Raw genomic sequence first — 18824 nt, 5'->3', positions numbered from 1 at the left:
GGGATTTAGAATAATAAAGTAAAAAAAATGAATTTCAGGAATTTAATCACATATTGTAATACGAGCCAAAATCAAACAATGGGATGCGTAGACAGTAGAGTGTGCTCATTATGTATTTCAATGAACGGTTCAGAAGAAATTCATGCAGTTTTATCGTGACCAAGCAGAACTCGACAATTCTTTTAGTTCAGTTTTCTCTACATGAAAATAGCTATCTCTGATTGATTTAAAGATTTAAAGGCTGAAAATCATATGACTTGTGTTTATTTTCAGATTTACCCTTTTACGTACCTTTAAAGATGTTGGCAGCTGAAACACTAGTAATGTCAATCATCCGAAAACCAGTTGGAAATAAAGATTCATTTTTTCTTGACTTCTAGGAAATATAAGCTAAATATGCCAAATTATATCGATAGAAATATAAAAATATTGTTCAAAAACGTTTTTCAGAACAACATGAAAAAATCCTAATGCTTAAATTATTTGGAAGTTTAGTCTGCACTGAAAATTAGGAAACTAAAGTAACAGTACTCTAACATTGCTGAGTTATCAAAATTGTTCATTTTCTTTATGATCTGTTACGAAAATTCAGGGAAACTGGAGTCGATACATGGGTCAACATTTACACGTTTTCCAGAATCAAAATATGAGGGCTTGCGAAGAGAAGTGGATGTGGCTATGCCTGTCCACTGTAAACACTGTCACTGTAAACAAAGCATATCTCGAAATATCAATTTCTAAAAAATTATAAATTAGTAAATGCAATTATAGATACCCTAATTGAGATGGAATGTCAGCCGCGAATTCTCAATCTGAATATTCCGATGTGATCTAGTGGTTAGGATTCCTGGTTTTCACTATGGAATAACTACAGTTTCTGACATGTTTTTATTTCAGGATGACAGATAAAAAAAAAAGCAACATTACTATCTTCCTGTATTTGATCTTGGTGCCGACTATAAATAAAGCATATCAAGCAAAAATCTATTTGTACTTTATTATTAAATAGTAAGTACAATAGATACCTTAATTGAGATGCAATTTCAATTGCGAAATAAGTGTAGATATATTCCGATGTGGTCTAGTGGTTAGGATTCCTGGTTTTTACCCAGGCGGCCCGGGTTCGATTCCCGGCATCGGAACTGATGTTTTTATAAAATATTTATATTTTTTCATTGTTTTTCTTCATATATTTTTAAGAGTTTTTAAAGAGTATTCCAAACGCATAAAGTGTCCGTTTAAAGGATTTTAGTTATAATGATCAGTAAATTTACCTTATACAAAACTGTCATATTAAGAACTGGAAAACAGGTTTCCCGTTATTTATGGAACATGCGTTATCTTAGTAAAACATAAACGTTTAATGACTAAAAAGATTACAACAATGTCTTTAAAAGAATTTTTCCCAACTTTTTGGATGAAAGGTGAAAGTTTTTTAAATTAGTATTTGTCTAAAAGCAGGACAGAATAAGGTTATACATAATGACTATAATATATTTGTAAAAAGGTTTTTTTTATTTTGAACGTATTGATGACTCGCAGACGTTAACTCAATATTGTAAGTTTCACGTCTCAAATATAAAAAGTTCCTAATTTATCAATTTAAATGGTGGAGTGATCTGAGAATTCATACATCATTTTCCATCATTCGTCATAATAATAACATGCATATTTTTTTTATATTTATTATAAAATTATTATTAATTAATTATAAATAAAATTATTAACTTTATCAGAGTTGGCTCGCTTTTCCTACTTTCAATAAAAACTACAAAGAAAAAGCTGTATTGAATTAGTAATAAAATAAAAACTATTGGGAAAAAATTTGAAAAAATGATGCAGAATTAGAAAGAACAAAGAGGGCGAATTTGAACAAGACATCGTAACATAAACAAAAGGCATGGTTTTAAAATACTGATTTATTCGCATAAAAGTTGATAGTATTGCTCAAAGCACAAATGTAGTTCAAAAATCGCATTGTCGTCCTAAAAGTTCTTTTGCATTTTGGAAGAGACAGTCAGCTATTTATGATTGTTTCAGAATGTGTACATGTAAGTTCATAATTCTACAAGAATTACTTATAGTTTTTTAACAATTGTAATGCATGTATCATATCACAATTTTATTCATATCAATCAAATGTGAACCATGTTTTGTTTGTTAACATATTACGTAGCGTACATATATATGACTTGATTCACCAAAAATATTTTTAAAAAGCACAAAATCATTAAAAAATAAGAATATTTTTTAAACATTTGTAAACTTCTGTACGAAAAAAGCATCATTCCTTTACATTAGTTGAATTGAAATTTTTCTAAATATTTAAAAACAAATACCTTTATACATACATGTACGTGTATGTAAATTTTCATTTTGTTACGACTTGCATACATATTCCGATGTGGTCTAGTGGTTAGGATTCCTGGTTTTCACCCAGGCGGCCAGGGTTCGATTCCCGGCATCGGAACTGAGATTTTTGCATAACTAGATGAGTGCTATCATTTTCTGAAAATACATTATTGTACAGAACTATATATTGTAACATCTTTGCAACTAAAATCTTTCAAAATCATTGTGCAAAGAAATGCACTTTAAACTATTAAACTATTAAAAAAAATTTCAAATTGGTTGTTTTTCTTCATGAAACTCACCAAATATGATAATAATAAATATTATTAGCGTATTTACACTTACATATTTAATGATTACATTTGAAAACATAGTTTGTACGGTTGTTCTTCAGAATTTGTTTCGAAAGCAAGGGTAGTTAAATGTATGCTGTTAAAATAGGAACGACAAGGTTTTTTTATTATTATTCTTTAATTTTGATGAACATAAAGTAATAAAATGAGGTACATTAAATAATGGAATTTTTTCCTTTAAATATGTTAATTTCATTAAAGCGAAAGGAGCTCTTGCTAATACCTAATATGAAAATTTTGCTAAATCGAAATTCATTTTGAATGAATAATAAATGAAGGAAAAAATATAAACTACATGAAACCAAAATATCATATCTGATTGCTTAAGGGGTTTAATTTTATTGCCATTTCGTAAGGTGTAAATTTTTTATTGGTGACCAGCAATTTGTAAAAAGATAGATTTTCACTTTGTTCTTGATGAAAGTTTTTCTTCCCATGTCGATCTTATTTCTGGTCCAAACAAATGTCCGTTTTACGACTCGCAATCGTTGTAATAACGAGAATCAAGATAATCAATTAAGGATATGACCACTGATTTAATTCGTGTTATTGAAATGACGGATCGCGTTTGGTGGATTCGATCATAAATTATAGACATTAAAGCATGCCTTAGAATAGTCATTACCAGTTGTCTCGCATCATTGGCAGGTTCGATAGCCCGATCTATGATTCATAAACAAATATTTCATTTCACGACTTGTTGAAACTTCTTTATATAAAGTTGTGGACAATCAAAGGCAACTCTAAGCGTCTTTGCTTTCATTTTATTTATAAGGACAAACCCTGCTGTTAATAACTAGTAGTGGCGCAAGTCCCTCGCTAAAACCTTCAAGATATCCTCACGTTTACTTCTAAGATGTGATTGATGTCGGTCATAACTTGACATTAACAGTCATTAGCGAGTAACATTTATTGATCCTTAAATCTTATAATTTGCGATATCCAAAGGAACAACTGCAGAAATTTCGATCCAGTAATGCATGTCTGAGATGACCCTCGTTATGTTAACGTAAACCTGCATGTCTAGATTACGTTTACTCAGAAAATCGGTTAGATATGAAGAGCGCAACTTTGAATGCAATATAACTAAACCATAAACAATTTTTGAATTTATAAATTAAAGCATATCTTTCAAATAAACAGGTATATTCTCTTCTCTATAATTTTCCCTAAACAATGGATACCGAATCCTTTTCAATGTATTTATATTTTCAACCTCTAGATAATGTACACAATTTCAAAACAAGTCACTTTTTATGTCAGAGTGTATTTTGGTACCAATTTGGAGTTCATGCACATCTTACAAACAACTACCGTTTGGGACTACCCTTTTATTTTTTGCGTACGTCTAGAAAACTTCATGTATAAAGTTCACCTTTCTCTGTGCATGATCATCTTTTTAAGTAATCTCACAGTCCTGTATTAATTTAGTTGTCCATATATAAACACGCTTACAAAAACAAATGTTGGAATTTTTGTTTTGTACATACATTTTGCTCCAGTGTATTGACATTCCTTGTGAGTCAATGGCTTTCAGAGTGCAGCGAGGTAACGTTTTCACGTTTTTCTAAATTCCACAAAAAACGTAATGCACTCATATATAAATAGTGCCTGTTTTGGAGGGTAACAGTTGAAATTTACACCCCGAGAAACCATTGTCAACCGACGCGAAGCGGAGGTTGACAATGGTTTTCGAGGGGTGTCAATTTCAACTGTTATCCTCCCAAACAGGCACTATTTATTGTGTTATACTGAATGTCTTAATTTTAAAGAAAACTTAACTGCTTTTACATAGGAATAACGTGAATTCTACGGCGAACCGTGCGCGCATAATTTTCGCGCATGAAACAATTTTTAATGTTACCCGTTGTTAAGTGCGTTGCTAACGCTGAGGGTAATAGAGCAAATTATGAACTGCGTCTAAACCAATCAGATTTCAGTATTTAACATGAAAGTATAACAATATAGAAATGGCTTTGGCTGGATACATTAAACAGTCTGTCGTCATTGATTTTGTTACTCTGTCCCACTGCAGTTGTGTACGTCGAACTCTCCTGTAGAGTATCAGTAAATGATACGTACGATTTCAATTTGCTGATTTGTGGCTTTCATACGGAAAAATTGTTTATTTTTAGGATCAGATTTTGGTTTATTGTTATTTTAATTGGATAGGAAACCCCGCCTAGATTACTAGACGAGGAATCAGAATATTGTGTACAAATATCAAATATGAGAGAAAATCTAGATTTTCATTAGAAATACGGATTTATTCATACCAATCTAAGTTTAACAAAACTGTATTAACAGATTACTAATATTACAGCGGGGTTTTTTCTTCAATACAAACGATTTAAAAAAAAAAAAATCAAGGACACTTAAAATAATCTAAATATGCCTTCAAGTGGTCATTTCTAGCCAAAAGTAGATTGATTTTAGAACAAAAAATGAACTTCAGAACAAAATCACGTATTGTAATACAAACCAAACAATAGGATTGAGCTGATTCCTGCATTGACAGCGGCTTTTTGCTCATAATGTCTAACAATGTCTAACAAACGTGAATAGCCACGGTAGTAGAAATGCACAAATATACAAACGCAGAAGCGCAAGCTATGCAGCATTTATTATTTTGTCCGTTAAGCATTCTGATGAATGTCCCTGAAGAAAATATCAACGTGCATTCTACTAATGTTGTCCCAAATATGGGGTATCACGTGAAAAAACGGTACTCACTGCTTCTAATCCAATAGGACTTGCCTCTCTTTTGAACATTGACAATGGGGTATTTAAAGAGGTTGAAAATGGGTTGATATAAGCCCTCATATGCAATATTTTTTAAATGTGAGCATAGAAATTGAAGTTCAGACATAATTGTCCATATTAATTTCATAAATTCTGAAAAATCATTCAAAATGAGTTTCCAAAGGACAATTCAAAATGGTATATATTTTAAATACGCTTTGTATACACTGAAACTTGTAGTAGCCCACAATGCCTTGCAACTCATTCACTTGATTGGTTTGTCGATAAAAGTAAACAGATGGCTAATTTAGTATGCAAATTTATGCCGACGTCACAAATTATAGTGGTCTCGACCTGTTTAATAGTAAGTACAATAGATACCCTAACTGAGATGGAATGTCCATTGCGAAATAAGTGCAGACACATTCCGATGTGGTCTAGTGGTTAGGATTCCTGGTTTTCACCCAGGCGGCCCGGGTTCGATTCCCGGCATCGGAACTGATAATTTTATAAAATATTTGTTTTATAAAAAAAAATTTATACAGATATTTTTAAGAGTTTATGAAGAGTATTCCAAACGCATTAAGTGTCTGTTTAAAGGATTTTAGTTATAATGATCATTATAACCAAATTTACTTTATACAAAACTCTCAGATTAGGAACTGGAAAACTGGTTTCCCGTTATTTACGGAACATGCGTTATCTAAGTAGAATATAAACGTTAAATGACTAAAAAGATTACAACAATGTCTTCAAACAAAAATTTCTAACTTTTTTGGATGAAAGGTGAAATTTTTTAAAAATTAATATCTGTCTAAAAGCAGTACAGAATAAGGTTATACATATTGGCTACAATATATTTGTATAAAGATGTTTTTTTGTTTTTTTTGATTTGAACATATTGATGACTCGCATACATTAATTCAATATTTAAAGTTTCACGTCTCAAATATAAAAAGTTCTTAATTTATCAATATAAATGGTGGAGTGATCTGATAATTCATACATCATGTTTCATCATTCATCATATTAATAACATGCATATGTTTTTATATTTATTATAAAATTATTATAAATTGATTATAAATAAAATTATAAAATTTATTATTATAAATTTGTTTTCTTGAACATCTCGCCGAGTCTGCGAGTTATGCGCCGAAACTTTATCAGAGTTAGCTCGCTTTTTCTACTTTCAACAAAAACTACAAAGAAAAAGCTGTATTGAATTAGTAATAAAATAAAAAATATTGGGAAACAATTTGAAAAAATGATGCAGAATTAGAAAGAACAAAAAGGGCGAATTTGAACAACACATCGTAACATAAACAAAAGGCATGGTTTTAAAATACTGATTTATTCGCATAAAAGTTGATAGTATTGCTCAAAGCACAAATGTAGTTCAAAAATCGCATTGTCGTCCTAAAAGTTCTTTTGCATTTTGGAAGAGACAGTCAGCTATTTAGGATTGTTTCAGAATGTGTACATGTAAGTTCATAATTCTACAAGAATTACTTATAGTTTTATAACAATTGTAATGCATGTATCATATCACAATTTTATTCATATCAATCAAATGTGAACCATGTTTTGTTTGTTAACATATTACGTAGCGTACATATATATGACTTGATTCACCAAAAATATTTTTAAAAAGCACAAAATCATTAAAAAATAAGAATATTTTTTAAACACTTGTAAACTTCTGTACGAAAAAAGCATCATTCCTTTACATTAGTTGAATTGAAATTTTTCTAAATATTTAAAAACAAATACCTTTATACATACATGTACGTGTATGTAAATTTTCATTTTGTTACGACTTGCATACATATTCCGATGTGGTCTAGTGGTTAGGATTCCTGGTTTTCACCCAGGCGGCCCGGGTTCGATTCCCGGCATCGGAACTGAGATTTTTGCATAACTAGATGAGTGCTATCATTTTCTGAAAATACATTATTGTACAGAACTATCTATTGTAACATCTTTGCAACTAAAATCTTTCAAAATCATTGTGCAAAGAAATGCACTTTAAACTATTAAACTATTAAAAAAAATTTCAAATTGGTTGTTTTTCTTCATGAAACTCACCAAATATGATAATAATAAATATTATTAGCGTCTTTACACTTACATATTTAATGATTACATTTGAAAACATAGTTTGTACGGTTGTTCTTCAGAATTTGTTTCGAAAGCAAGAGTGGTTAAATGTATGCTGTTAAAATAGGAACGACAAGGTTTTCTTTTTTATTATTCTTTAATTTTGATGAACATAAAGTAATAAAATGAGGTACATTAAATAATGGAATTTTTTCCTTTAAATATGTTAATTTCATAAAAGCGAAAGGAGCTCTTGCTAATACCTAATATGAAAATTTTGCTAAATCGAATTTCATTTTGAGTGAATAATAAATGAAGGAAAAAATATAAACTACATGAAACCAAAATATCATATCTGATTGCTTAAGGGATTTAATTTTATTGCCATTTCGTAAGGTGTAAATTTTTTATTGGTGACCAGCAATTTGTAAAAAGATAGATTTTCACTTTGTTCTTGATGAAAGTTTTTCTTCCCATGTCGATCTTATTTCTGGTCCAAACAAATGTCCGTTTTACGACTCGCAATCGTTGTAATAACGAGAATCAAGATAATCAATTAAGGATATGACCACTGATTTAATTCGTGTTATTGAAATGACGGATCGCGTTTGGTGGATTCGATCATAAATTATAGACATTAAAGCATGCCTTAGAATAGTCATTACCAGTTGTCTCGCATCATTGGCAGGTTCGATAGCCCGATCTATGATTCATAAACAAATATTTCATTTCACGACTTGTTGAAACTTCTTTATATAAAGTTGTGGACAATCAAAGGCAACTCTAAGCGTCTTTGCTTTCATTTTATTTATAAGGACAAACCCTGCTGTTAATAACTAGTAGTGGCGCAAGTCCCTCGCTAAAACCTTCAAGATATCCTCACGTTTACTTCTAAGATGTGATTGATGTCGGTCATAACTTGACATTAACAGTCATTAGCGAGTAACATTTATTGATCCTTAAATCTTATAATTTGCGATATCCAAAGGAACAACTGCAGAAATTTCGATCCAGTAATGCATGTCTGAGATGACCCTCGTTATGTTAACGTAAACCTGCATGTCTAGATTACGTTTACTCAGAAAATCGGTTAGATATGAAGAGCGCAACTTTGAATGCAATATAACTAAACCATAAACAATTTTTGAATTTATAAATTAAAGCATATCTTTCAAATAAACAGGTATATTCTCTTCTCTATAATTTTCCCTAAACAATGGATACCGAATCCTTTTCAATGTATTTATATTTTCAACCTCTAGATAATGTACACAATTTCAAAACAAGTCACTTTTTATGTCAGAGTGTATTTTGGTACCAATTTGGAGTTCATGCACATCTTACAAACAACTACCGTTTGGGACTACCCTTTTATTTTTTGCGTACGTCTAGAAAACTTCATGTATAAAGTTCACCTTTCTCTGTGCATGATCATCTTTTTAAGTAATCTCACAGTCCTGTATTAATTTAGTTGTCCATATATAAACACGCTTACAAAAACAAATGTTGGAATTTTTGTTTTGTACATACATTTTGCTCCAGTGTATTGACATTCCTTGTGAGTCAATGGCTTTCAGAGTGCAGCGAGGTAACGTTTTCACGTTTTTCTAAATTCCACAAAAAACGTAATGCACTCATATATAAATAGTGCCTGTTTTGGAGGGTAACAGTTGAAATTTACACCCCGAGAAACCATTGTCAACCGACGCGAAGCGGAGGTTGACAATGGTTTTCGAGGGGTGTCAATTTCAACTGTTATCCTCCCAAACAGGCACTATTTATTGTGTTATACTGAATGTCTTAATTTTAAAGAAAACTTAACTGCTTTTACATAGGAATAACGTGAATTCTACGGCGAACCGTGCGCGCATAATTTTCGCGCATGAAACAATTTTTAATGTTACCCGTTGTTAAGTGCGTTGCTAACGCTGAGGGTAATAGAGCAAATTATGAACTGCGTCTAAACCAATCAGATTTCAGTATTTAACATGAAAGTATAACAATATAGAAATGGCTTTGGCTGGATACATTAAACAGTCTGTCGTCATTGATTTTGTTACTCTGTCCCACTGCAGTTGTGTACGTCGAACTCTCCTGTAGAGTATCAGTAAATGATACGTACGATTTCAATTTGCTGATTTGTGGCTTTCATACGGAAAAATTGTTTATTTTTAGGATCAGATTTTGGTTTATTGTTATTTTAATTGGATAGGAAACCCCGCCTAGATTACTAGACGAGGAATCAGAATATTGTGTACAAATATCAAATATGAGAGAAAATCTAGATTTTCATTAGAAATACGGATTTATTCATACCAATCTAAGTTTAACAAAACTTTATTAACAGATTACTAATATTACAGCGGGGTTTTTTCTTCAATACAAACGATTTAAAAAAAAAAAAATCAAGGACACTTAAAATAATCTAAATATGCCTTCAAGTGGTCATTTCTAGCTAAAAGTAGATTGATTTTAGAACAAAAAATGAACTTCAGAACAAAATCACGTATTGTAATACAAACCAAACAATAGGATTGAGCTGATTCCTGCATTGACAGCGGCTTTTTGCTCATAATGTCTAACAATGTCTAACAAACGTGAATAGCCACGGTAGTAGAAATGCACAAATATACAAACGCAGAAGCGCAAGCTATGCAGCATTTATTATTTTGTCCGTTAAGCATTCTGATGAATGTCCCTGAAGAAAATATCAACGTGCATTCTACTAATGTTGTCCCAAATATGGGGTATCACGTGAAAAAACGGTACTCACTGCTTCTAATCCAATAGGACTTGCCTCTCTTTTGAACATTGACAATGGGGTATTTAAAGAGGTTGAAAATGGGTTGATATAAGCCCTCATATGCAATATTTTTTAAATGTGAGCATAGAAATTGAAGTTCAGACATAATTGTCCATATTAATTTCATAAATTCTGAAAAATCATTCAAAATGAGTTTCCAAAGGACAATTCAAAATGGTATATATTTTAAATACGCTTTGTATACACTGAAACTTGTAGTAGCCCACAATGCCTTGCAACTCATTCACTTGATTGGTTTGTCGATAAAAGTAAACAGATGGCTAATTTAGTATGCAAATTTATGCCGACGTCACAAATTATAGTGGTCTCGACCTGTTTAATAGTAAGTACAATAGATACCCTAACTGAGATGGAATGTCCATTGCGAAATAAGTGCAGACACATTCCGATGTGGTCTAGTGGTTAGGATTCCTGGTTTTCACCCAGGCGGCCCGGGTTCGATTCCCGGCATCGGAACTGATAATTTTATAAAATATTTGTTTTATAAAAAGAAATTTATACAGATATTTTTAAGAGTTTATGAAGAGTATTCCAAACGCATTAAGTGTCTGTTTAAAGGATTTTAGTTATAATGATCATTATAACCAAATTTACTTTATACAAAACTCTCAGATTAGGAACTGGAAAACTGGTTTCCCGTTATTTACGGAACATGCGTTATCTAAGTAGAATATAAACGTTAAATGACTAAAAAGATTACAACAATGTCTTCAAACAAAAATTTCTAACTTTTTTGGATGAAAGGTGAAATTTTTTAAAAATTAATATCTGTCTAAAAGCAGTACAGAATAAGGTTATACATATTGGCTACAATATATTTGTATAAAGATGGTTTTTTTTTTTTTGATTTGAACATATTGATGACTCGCATACATTAATTCAATATTTAAAGTCTCACGTCTCAAATATAAAAAGTTCTTAATTTATCAATATAAATGGTGGAGTGATCTGATAATTCATACATCATGTTTCATCATTCATCATATTAATAACATGCATATGTTTTTATATTTATTATAAAATTATTATAAATTGATTATAAATAAAATTATAAAATTTATTATTATAAATTTGTTTTCTTGAACATCTCGCCGAGTCTGCGAGTTATGCGCCGAAATTTTATCAGAGTTAGCTCGCTTTTTCTACTTTCAACAAAAACTACAAAGAAAAAGCTGTATTGAATTAGTAATAAATATAAAAACTATAAGGAAAAAATTAGAAAAAATGATGCAGAATTAGAAAGAACAAAAGGGGCGTATTTAAACAACACATCGAAACATAAACAAAAGACATGGTTTTAATGTACTGATTTATTCGTATAAAAGTTGATAGTATAGCTTAAAGCACAAATGTAGTTCAAAAATGGCATTGTTGTCTTTAAAGTTCTTTTGCATTTTGGAAGAAACAGAGTCAGCTATTTATGATTGTTTCAGAATGTGTACATGTAAGTATATAATTCTACAAGAATTACTAATAGGTTTTAAATAATTGTAATGCATGTATCATATCACAATTTTGTTCATATCAATCAAAGTTTTAACCCTGTTTTGTTAGTTTACATATTCCGTAGCGTACATATATATATTGTTTGATTCACCAAAAATATTTTTAAAAAGCACACAATCATTTAAAAAGAAAAACATTTTTTGAACACTTGTAAACTTCTGTACGGAAAAAAGCATAATTTCTTTACATTACTTTGTTAAATTGACATTTTTCTAAATCTTTAAAATCAATACTTTTATACATACGTGTATGTAAAATTTCATTATGTTTTTCATTTCATACATATTCCGATGTGGTCTAGTGGTTAGGATTCCTGGTTTTCACCCAGGCGGCCCGGGTTCGATTCCCGGCATCGGAACTGAGATGGTTGCATAACTAGTTGAGTGCAATCTTTTTTCTGAAAGAACTGCGCACGATAGCATTGTCTAGCCGCCTAACTATTTTTTTTTAAAATTGTCTAATTAAAGTTATTTTTTATAATAATGTGAACATATACGTATATTTTCATTAAATATAAATGATTTGGTCAAACAAAGAGAGATAACTTTGTATTTTGGGTTAAAATAACTCATTTCATAATAGAAAATAACGGAAAACAGAAATGTTTTTTAAACACCGCCCCCCCCCCCCCCCCCCGGGGTTAAACAAACATTCCTTTTGAGGGGTTTTATATATTGCCATTGAGCATATTTATACCAAGGGATTTGTTGTGTCACCGGGGAGGGGGGGGGGCATATGTCTACAGACCGAAATACATTCCAAAAATGAAAAATTCGAAAATGAATAACAGGTATGAATGGAAATGAAAGTTTACTTTAATATGTAACATAAACATGAGATTTTTAAGTTTTTATGCACATATCGGCCGCTAAATAATATTTTCTTCACTCATAGAGACCGATTTCAATGAATTTTTTATACCCCCCGTAAGCAAAACTTTTGTTTAAAAATTTTGACTACAAATTTTTATTTTGATATAAATCAATTAGGATTTGATCATACTTTTTGGAAGATAAATTTGTTTTTGAATATCTGACAGAAATTTCGAAATATTTCGATGTAAAATGTAGGCGGGGAACGGGCTTTAGCGTTCACAGTTCTTACATTATTATACAGAAGTAACATCTTTACAGCTAGAATCTTTCAAAATCATTGTGCGAAGAAATGCTCTGTATACTATTAAACTTTTTTTTAAATTGGTTGTTTTTCAACATGAAACTCACCAAATAATATGATAATGAAAATAACGTATTTACAATTACATATTTAATGATTACATTTGAAAACATAGTTTGTATAACAGTTCTTCAGCATTTATTTCGAAAGCAAGGATGGTTCAATGTATGCTGTTAAAATAGGAACGACAAGTTCAATTGATTATTCTTTAATTTTGATGAACATAACGTAATAAAATGAGGTACATTTAATGATGGATTTTTTTCGTTTAAACATGTTAATCTCAATGAAGCGAAATGAGCTCTTGCTAATACATATGACAATTTTAGTTTAATCTCATTTTATTTTGATATATTTTGATATTTCAAATAATGAATGTTGGAAAAAATACAAGCTACTTGAAACTAAAATTTTATATAAGATCGTTAAAGGGGTTTAATTATATTGTCATCCGTAAGGTGTAATATTTTTTATTTTTTTTTGGGGGGGGGGGGGGTTACCAGCAATTTGTAAAAAGAGGTAAATTTTCATTTTGTTTTTGATGAGATTTTCTTCCCATGCCGATCCGATTGCTGGTCCAAACAAATGTCCGTTTTAGGACTCGCAATCGTTGTAATAACGAGAACCAAGATAATCAATTAAGGATAAGACCACTGATTTAATTCAAGTTATTGAAATGACGGATCGCGTTTGGTGGATTCGATCACAAATCATAGACATCAAGTCATGCCTTAGCATAGTCATTACCCGTTGTCTCGCATCATTGGCAGGTTCGATAGCCCGATCTATGATTCATAAACAAATATTTCATTTCACGACTTGTTGAAACTTCTTTATATAAAATTGTGGACAATCAAAGGCAACTCTAAGCATCTTCGCTTTCATTTTATTGATAAGGACAAACCCTGCTGTTAATAACTAGTAGTGGCGCAAGTCCCTCGCAAAAACCTCAATTATATATAATAAAAGATATCCTCACGTGTACTTCTAAGATGTGGTTGATGTCGGTCATAACTTGACATTAACAGTCATTAGCGAGTAACATTTATTGATCCTTAAATTTTATAATTTGCGATATCCAAAGGAACAACTGCAGAAATTTCGATCCGGTAATGCATGTCTGAGATGACCCTCGTTATGTTAACGTAAACGTGCATGTCTAGATTACGTTTACTCAGAAAGTCGGTTAGATATGAAGAGCGCAACTTTGAATGCAATATAACTAAACCATAAAAAAATTTTGAATTTATAAATTAAAGCATATCTTTCAAATAAACAGGTATATTCTCTTCTCTATAATTTTCCCTAAACAATGGATACAGAATCCTTTTCAATGTATTTATATTTTCAACCACTAGATAATGTACACAATTTCAAAACAAGTCACTTTTTATGTCAGGGTGTATTTAGGTACCAATTTGGAGTTCATGCACATCTTACAAACAAGAACTACAGTTTGGGACTACCCTTTTATTTTTTGCGTACGTCTAGAAAACTTCATGTATAAAGTTCATCTTTCTCTGTGCATGATCATCTTTTTAAGTATTCTTACAGCCCTGTATTAATTTAGTTGTCCATATTTAGTTGTCCATATAAAAACAAGCTTACAAAAACAAATGTTGGAATTTTTGTTTTGTACATACATTTTGCTTCAGTGTATTAACATTCCTTGCGAGTCAATGACTTTCATAGTGCAGCGAGGTTACGTTTTCACGTTTTTCTAAATTCCACAAAAAAACGAAATTCACTCATATAGAAATGGCTTTATATTATGAATACATTAAACAGTCTGTCGTCATTGATTTTGTTACTCTGTCTTACTGCAGTTGTGTACGTCAAACTCTCCTGTAGAGTATCAGTAAATGATACGTACGATTTCAATTTGCTGATTTGTGGCTTTCATACGGAAAAATTGTTTATTTTTAGGATCAGATTTTGGTTTATTGTTATTTTAATGGGATAGGAAACCCCGCCTAGATTACTAGACGAGGAATCAGAATATTGTGTACAAATATCAAATATGAGAGAAAATCTAGATTTTCATTAGAAATACGGATTTATTCATACCAATCTAAGTTTAACAAAACTGTATTAACAGATTACTAATATTACAGCGGGGTTTTTTCTTCAATACAAACGATTTTTAAAAAAAAAAATCAAGGACACTTAAAATAATCTAAATATGCCTTCAAGTGGTCATTTCTAGCTAAAAGTAGATTGATTTTAGAACAAAAAATGAACTTCAGAACAAAATCACGTATTGTAATACAAACCAAACAATAGGATTGAGCTGATTCCTGCATTGACAGCGGCTTTTTGCTCATAATGTCTTTCAATGAATGGTTCAGAGGACATTCATGCAAAGATTTATAAATAATTGTGTCCAATCAGTACTCGATATATTCTCTATACTTGAAAATGTCGATTTTTGATTGCCTTAAAAACATTAAACTAAAAATAGAGGCACAATTTGCTTCGTTATTCGAGATACATAATCAAGCTTAACGAACGAAAGCTTTATAAACAATGTCTAAAAAGAAAAACAATGTATGTTTTTTAAGGAATATGTTTTTAAATTATTTTTTTAAATTTCTTTTGGATAGGAAATTTTTTTTTGATAAAAAGCAACTATCTGCCTGTATATGATCTGGGTGCCAACTGTAAGCACAGCATATATCACGAAAATCTATTTGTACATTATTATTTAATAGTAAGTACAATAGATACCCTAATTAAGATGCAATGTCAATTGCTAATTAGATGTTGATATAGTCCGATGTGGTCTAGTGGTTAGGATTCCTGGTTTTCACCCAGGCGGCCCGGGTTCGATTCCCGGCATCGGAACTGAATTATTTTTAATAATTTTTATATATATATATATATATATATATATATATATATATATATATATATATATATATATATATATATATATATATATATATATAAGAGTTATTTATTTCTAAAATAATTGATAATTAATGTTTTAAAAAGTATTCCGAACAAGTTAGACTAGGTATTCGTTTAAAAGATTTTAGTTTGAAGATCAATAAGACTAAATTTACAATATAGAAAACTATCATATATATAACTGGAAGACATATTTCCCGTTATATACTGGGACATGCATTATTCAAGCATGATATTAACGTTTACTGATTAGAATGCTTACAAATCCTTGTTTAAGGAAATCTTAATCGACTTGTATTGGATGAAAGTTAAAGCTATACACGCTATAATTTACGTCAATTTTGAATGACAGTGAAAACGCATGTGTTTGTCTACTTATAAAAGTTATCCTTAATCTGTAAATTACAATGGTAAATTCCATCTCGTTACAAAGATAGAGATTTTTAATTGTTTATTTTCCTGCCAGGAAAATGTACCTTTTCATGAATATTGATGAAGGAAGAGCAAACCGACCTCATTGCGCATGTCCGCGGAGAACTAGGTTGTCGTTATTGTTTGCCTAATTAAATATCCTACTTGATATTTAATATGCTTAACAGTTACTAATTTGAAATACATACATGTATAATGAGTAAAATACGTTTGTCATTCACGATACCCTTACTTCTGCATTAACACTTATATGATCTATAAATAGCACATAGGGGAAAAACACAGGTCTACGTCATTTTTTTAAAGGAAGTATTCATATCTACTCACAGGCTTGTATTTTTTTCTTTTGTTTGTACTCGTATATCGGACAAATTTATGCTTTACTGAAAATATCCTTTCCTTTGTGAAACTATCACAATTATGAAGATGTTGACCCTTCACCAGATTCAGTATGATAGGCTAAATTTAGCTGTTGATATCACGTGATAGATTGATATTCACGAGGAGGCATTTCTTTCCTGGCAGGAAAATAAATATTTTTTATTGTTTAATATTTGATATATTTGTTACGTGATCGAATTGAGCATTATAATTAACAGCATAAAGGTAACTTTTATTAGTAATCAAACATACATTTTCCCCATTATTTAAAATTGACACAAATTATAGCGTGTATAGCTTTAAAGGTTTTTAAATCAATATTTGTCCAAAAGTAGTAAAGAACCAGGTTTTACATACTGGCAACAATATATTTGTATAACTTGTTTTTTAATTTTTTTTTTGAATGTATTGTTGATTTACAGACGTTAATTCAAAATGTTTCAAACATGAAAAGTTCTTAATTTACATTTAAATTGCCATCTTGTGACGTACTTTTTAAAAAAGTATAAGTCTTGATATCGTAAGGTACCTTAAATCAATCAAAGAGATACCTTGAGTTAACATTTCCGCAATATTTCTTTTAAAGGAATAGAAAAATTAAGATCGAGAGACTACTAGTAAATAGTTACCATTACAAGTTACTATAATCTGTGTGTAAATTCGAAAAGAAGCCAGTGGTGCAAAAGAACAACCAATTATGAACAAGTGAAATGAGTATACAAAACGCTGGTGAATGATTTAAGTACCCCCTTTTACTAATGCATGATTAAGATGATAAGGGTAATCATGGAAAGACATTTTCAATAAAAATGAAATACTGAAATGAGGTTTGATTCTCCAAGGTATTTCGGAAAACTTTTTAAAGTTGAACTTTATTAGAAAGTATACCAAAATATGAATTCAGCCAGGAGTTAAAATTAAAATAACATGACATGTATAATAAGTATACATTGATTTACTTTTTCGTGGAAACGTTCTACTGCAATATATGCCTTAACATAATTTTAAATTGTAAAGTTTTAAAATTTTACTACGTAAATTAAACAAGGGCATTATCTAAATGTACTCATATCAATATATATATATATATATATATATATATACTTGATTAACGGTTTAACCAAAAATGTGTTTGTAGTAACTTTCCTAAAAAGCCAGGTATGTTCTAAATAAAATTTGATTTGAAATATAATATTTAAAGAGAGTGTACAGCTAAAAATCATATGGGTTTTTCTTAACATTTACCAATTCATCGTTAGCAAATATGAAATAACGTTGGTTGTGACTTTTGAAGTACATCAAAACCTCTTTCACTTACAAATTAATGTAATTATGAGCTTCCGGAAGTTGAAGGGTTGTACAAACGAGATTCATTTTGTTGTTATATCGTTATTTATACCACGTGGATTTTGATTGACAGTAATGGAAACGTTCAGAAAGCTACAAGATCTTCGCCCAAATACATCGTGTTGAACGAGGTAAAAGGGACTCTCTTAACATGAATGGTTTACCACTTTCATTACATTTTAGCATAAAAAATCATACAGTTGTCAAAAAACCCCTCAAAGAGCCTCACTTATAGAATGAATTTAGTTTGTAGCAACTCCCATAATTAATTTTTAAAAAAGAAAACGCAAAATAGTTACTTACAAATTAATAATTCTGGTGTATTTGGGGTTTTTTTATAACTTTGAACAATCTTTTGACCAGAAGAAGTAGAAAAGACATATTTCTACGTGTATCAACAAACTTGTCCAGGTCGTTGCAATGTAGTACATATATAGAAGGCGGAACTCAGAAACACGTTTCGTGGTATACATTGTTGGACCATAAATAATTAGTTATTTTAAGGAGATAATTAAATTGATATATTGAAGAAAACTAGACCAATTCAGAATACTTTTTCAAAATTGTTTTCTTTAATCTCTTTTAAAGAGGAAAATTTATTGCATTTCGCCACTGACATCTACTATGGAATAACTACGGTTTCTGACATGTTTTTATTTCAGGATGACTGATAGATAAAAAGCAACTATCTGCCTGTATTT

General features: G+C 30.5%; 7 non-coding genes across 7 annotated transcripts; all 7 read left to right on the top strand.

The window, feature by feature from the left end:
- The first annotated feature begins 1070 nt into the window (after positions 1–1070).
- Trnae-uuc (transfer RNA glutamic acid (anticodon UUC)) lies at positions 1071–1142 on the top strand. The gene has a single exon. It is a non-coding gene; the product is annotated as a tRNA-Lys (tRNA).
- A 1256-nt stretch (positions 1143–2398) lies between these two features.
- Trnae-uuc (transfer RNA glutamic acid (anticodon UUC)) lies at positions 2399–2470 on the top strand. Its single transcript has one exon. It is a non-coding gene; the product is annotated as a tRNA-Glu (tRNA).
- Positions 2471–5873: 3403 nt separating this feature from the next.
- Positions 5874–5945, top strand: Trnae-uuc (transfer RNA glutamic acid (anticodon UUC)). The gene has a single exon. It is a non-coding gene; the product is annotated as a tRNA-Glu (tRNA).
- Positions 5946–7279: 1334 nt separating this feature from the next.
- Trnae-uuc (transfer RNA glutamic acid (anticodon UUC)) lies at positions 7280–7351 on the top strand. Its single transcript has one exon. It is a non-coding gene; the product is annotated as a tRNA-Glu (tRNA).
- A 3404-nt stretch (positions 7352–10755) lies between these two features.
- Trnae-uuc (transfer RNA glutamic acid (anticodon UUC)) lies at positions 10756–10827 on the top strand. Its single transcript has one exon. It is a non-coding gene; the product is annotated as a tRNA-Glu (tRNA).
- Positions 10828–12163: 1336 nt separating this feature from the next.
- Positions 12164–12235, top strand: Trnae-uuc (transfer RNA glutamic acid (anticodon UUC)). Its single transcript has one exon. It is a non-coding gene; the product is annotated as a tRNA-Glu (tRNA).
- Positions 12236–15825: 3590 nt separating this feature from the next.
- Positions 15826–15897, top strand: Trnae-uuc (transfer RNA glutamic acid (anticodon UUC)). Its single transcript has one exon. It is a non-coding gene; the product is annotated as a tRNA-Glu (tRNA).
- Positions 15898–18824: the final 2927 nt, after the last annotated feature.

Source organism: Magallana gigas, chromosome 4 (genome assembly GCF_963853765.1).
Source record: "Magallana gigas chromosome 4, xbMagGiga1.1, whole genome shotgun sequence".
NCBI classification, from domain to species: domain Eukaryota; kingdom Metazoa; phylum Mollusca; class Bivalvia; order Ostreida; family Ostreidae; genus Magallana; species Magallana gigas.
This window is presented reverse-complemented; position numbering and strand designations above follow the sequence as displayed.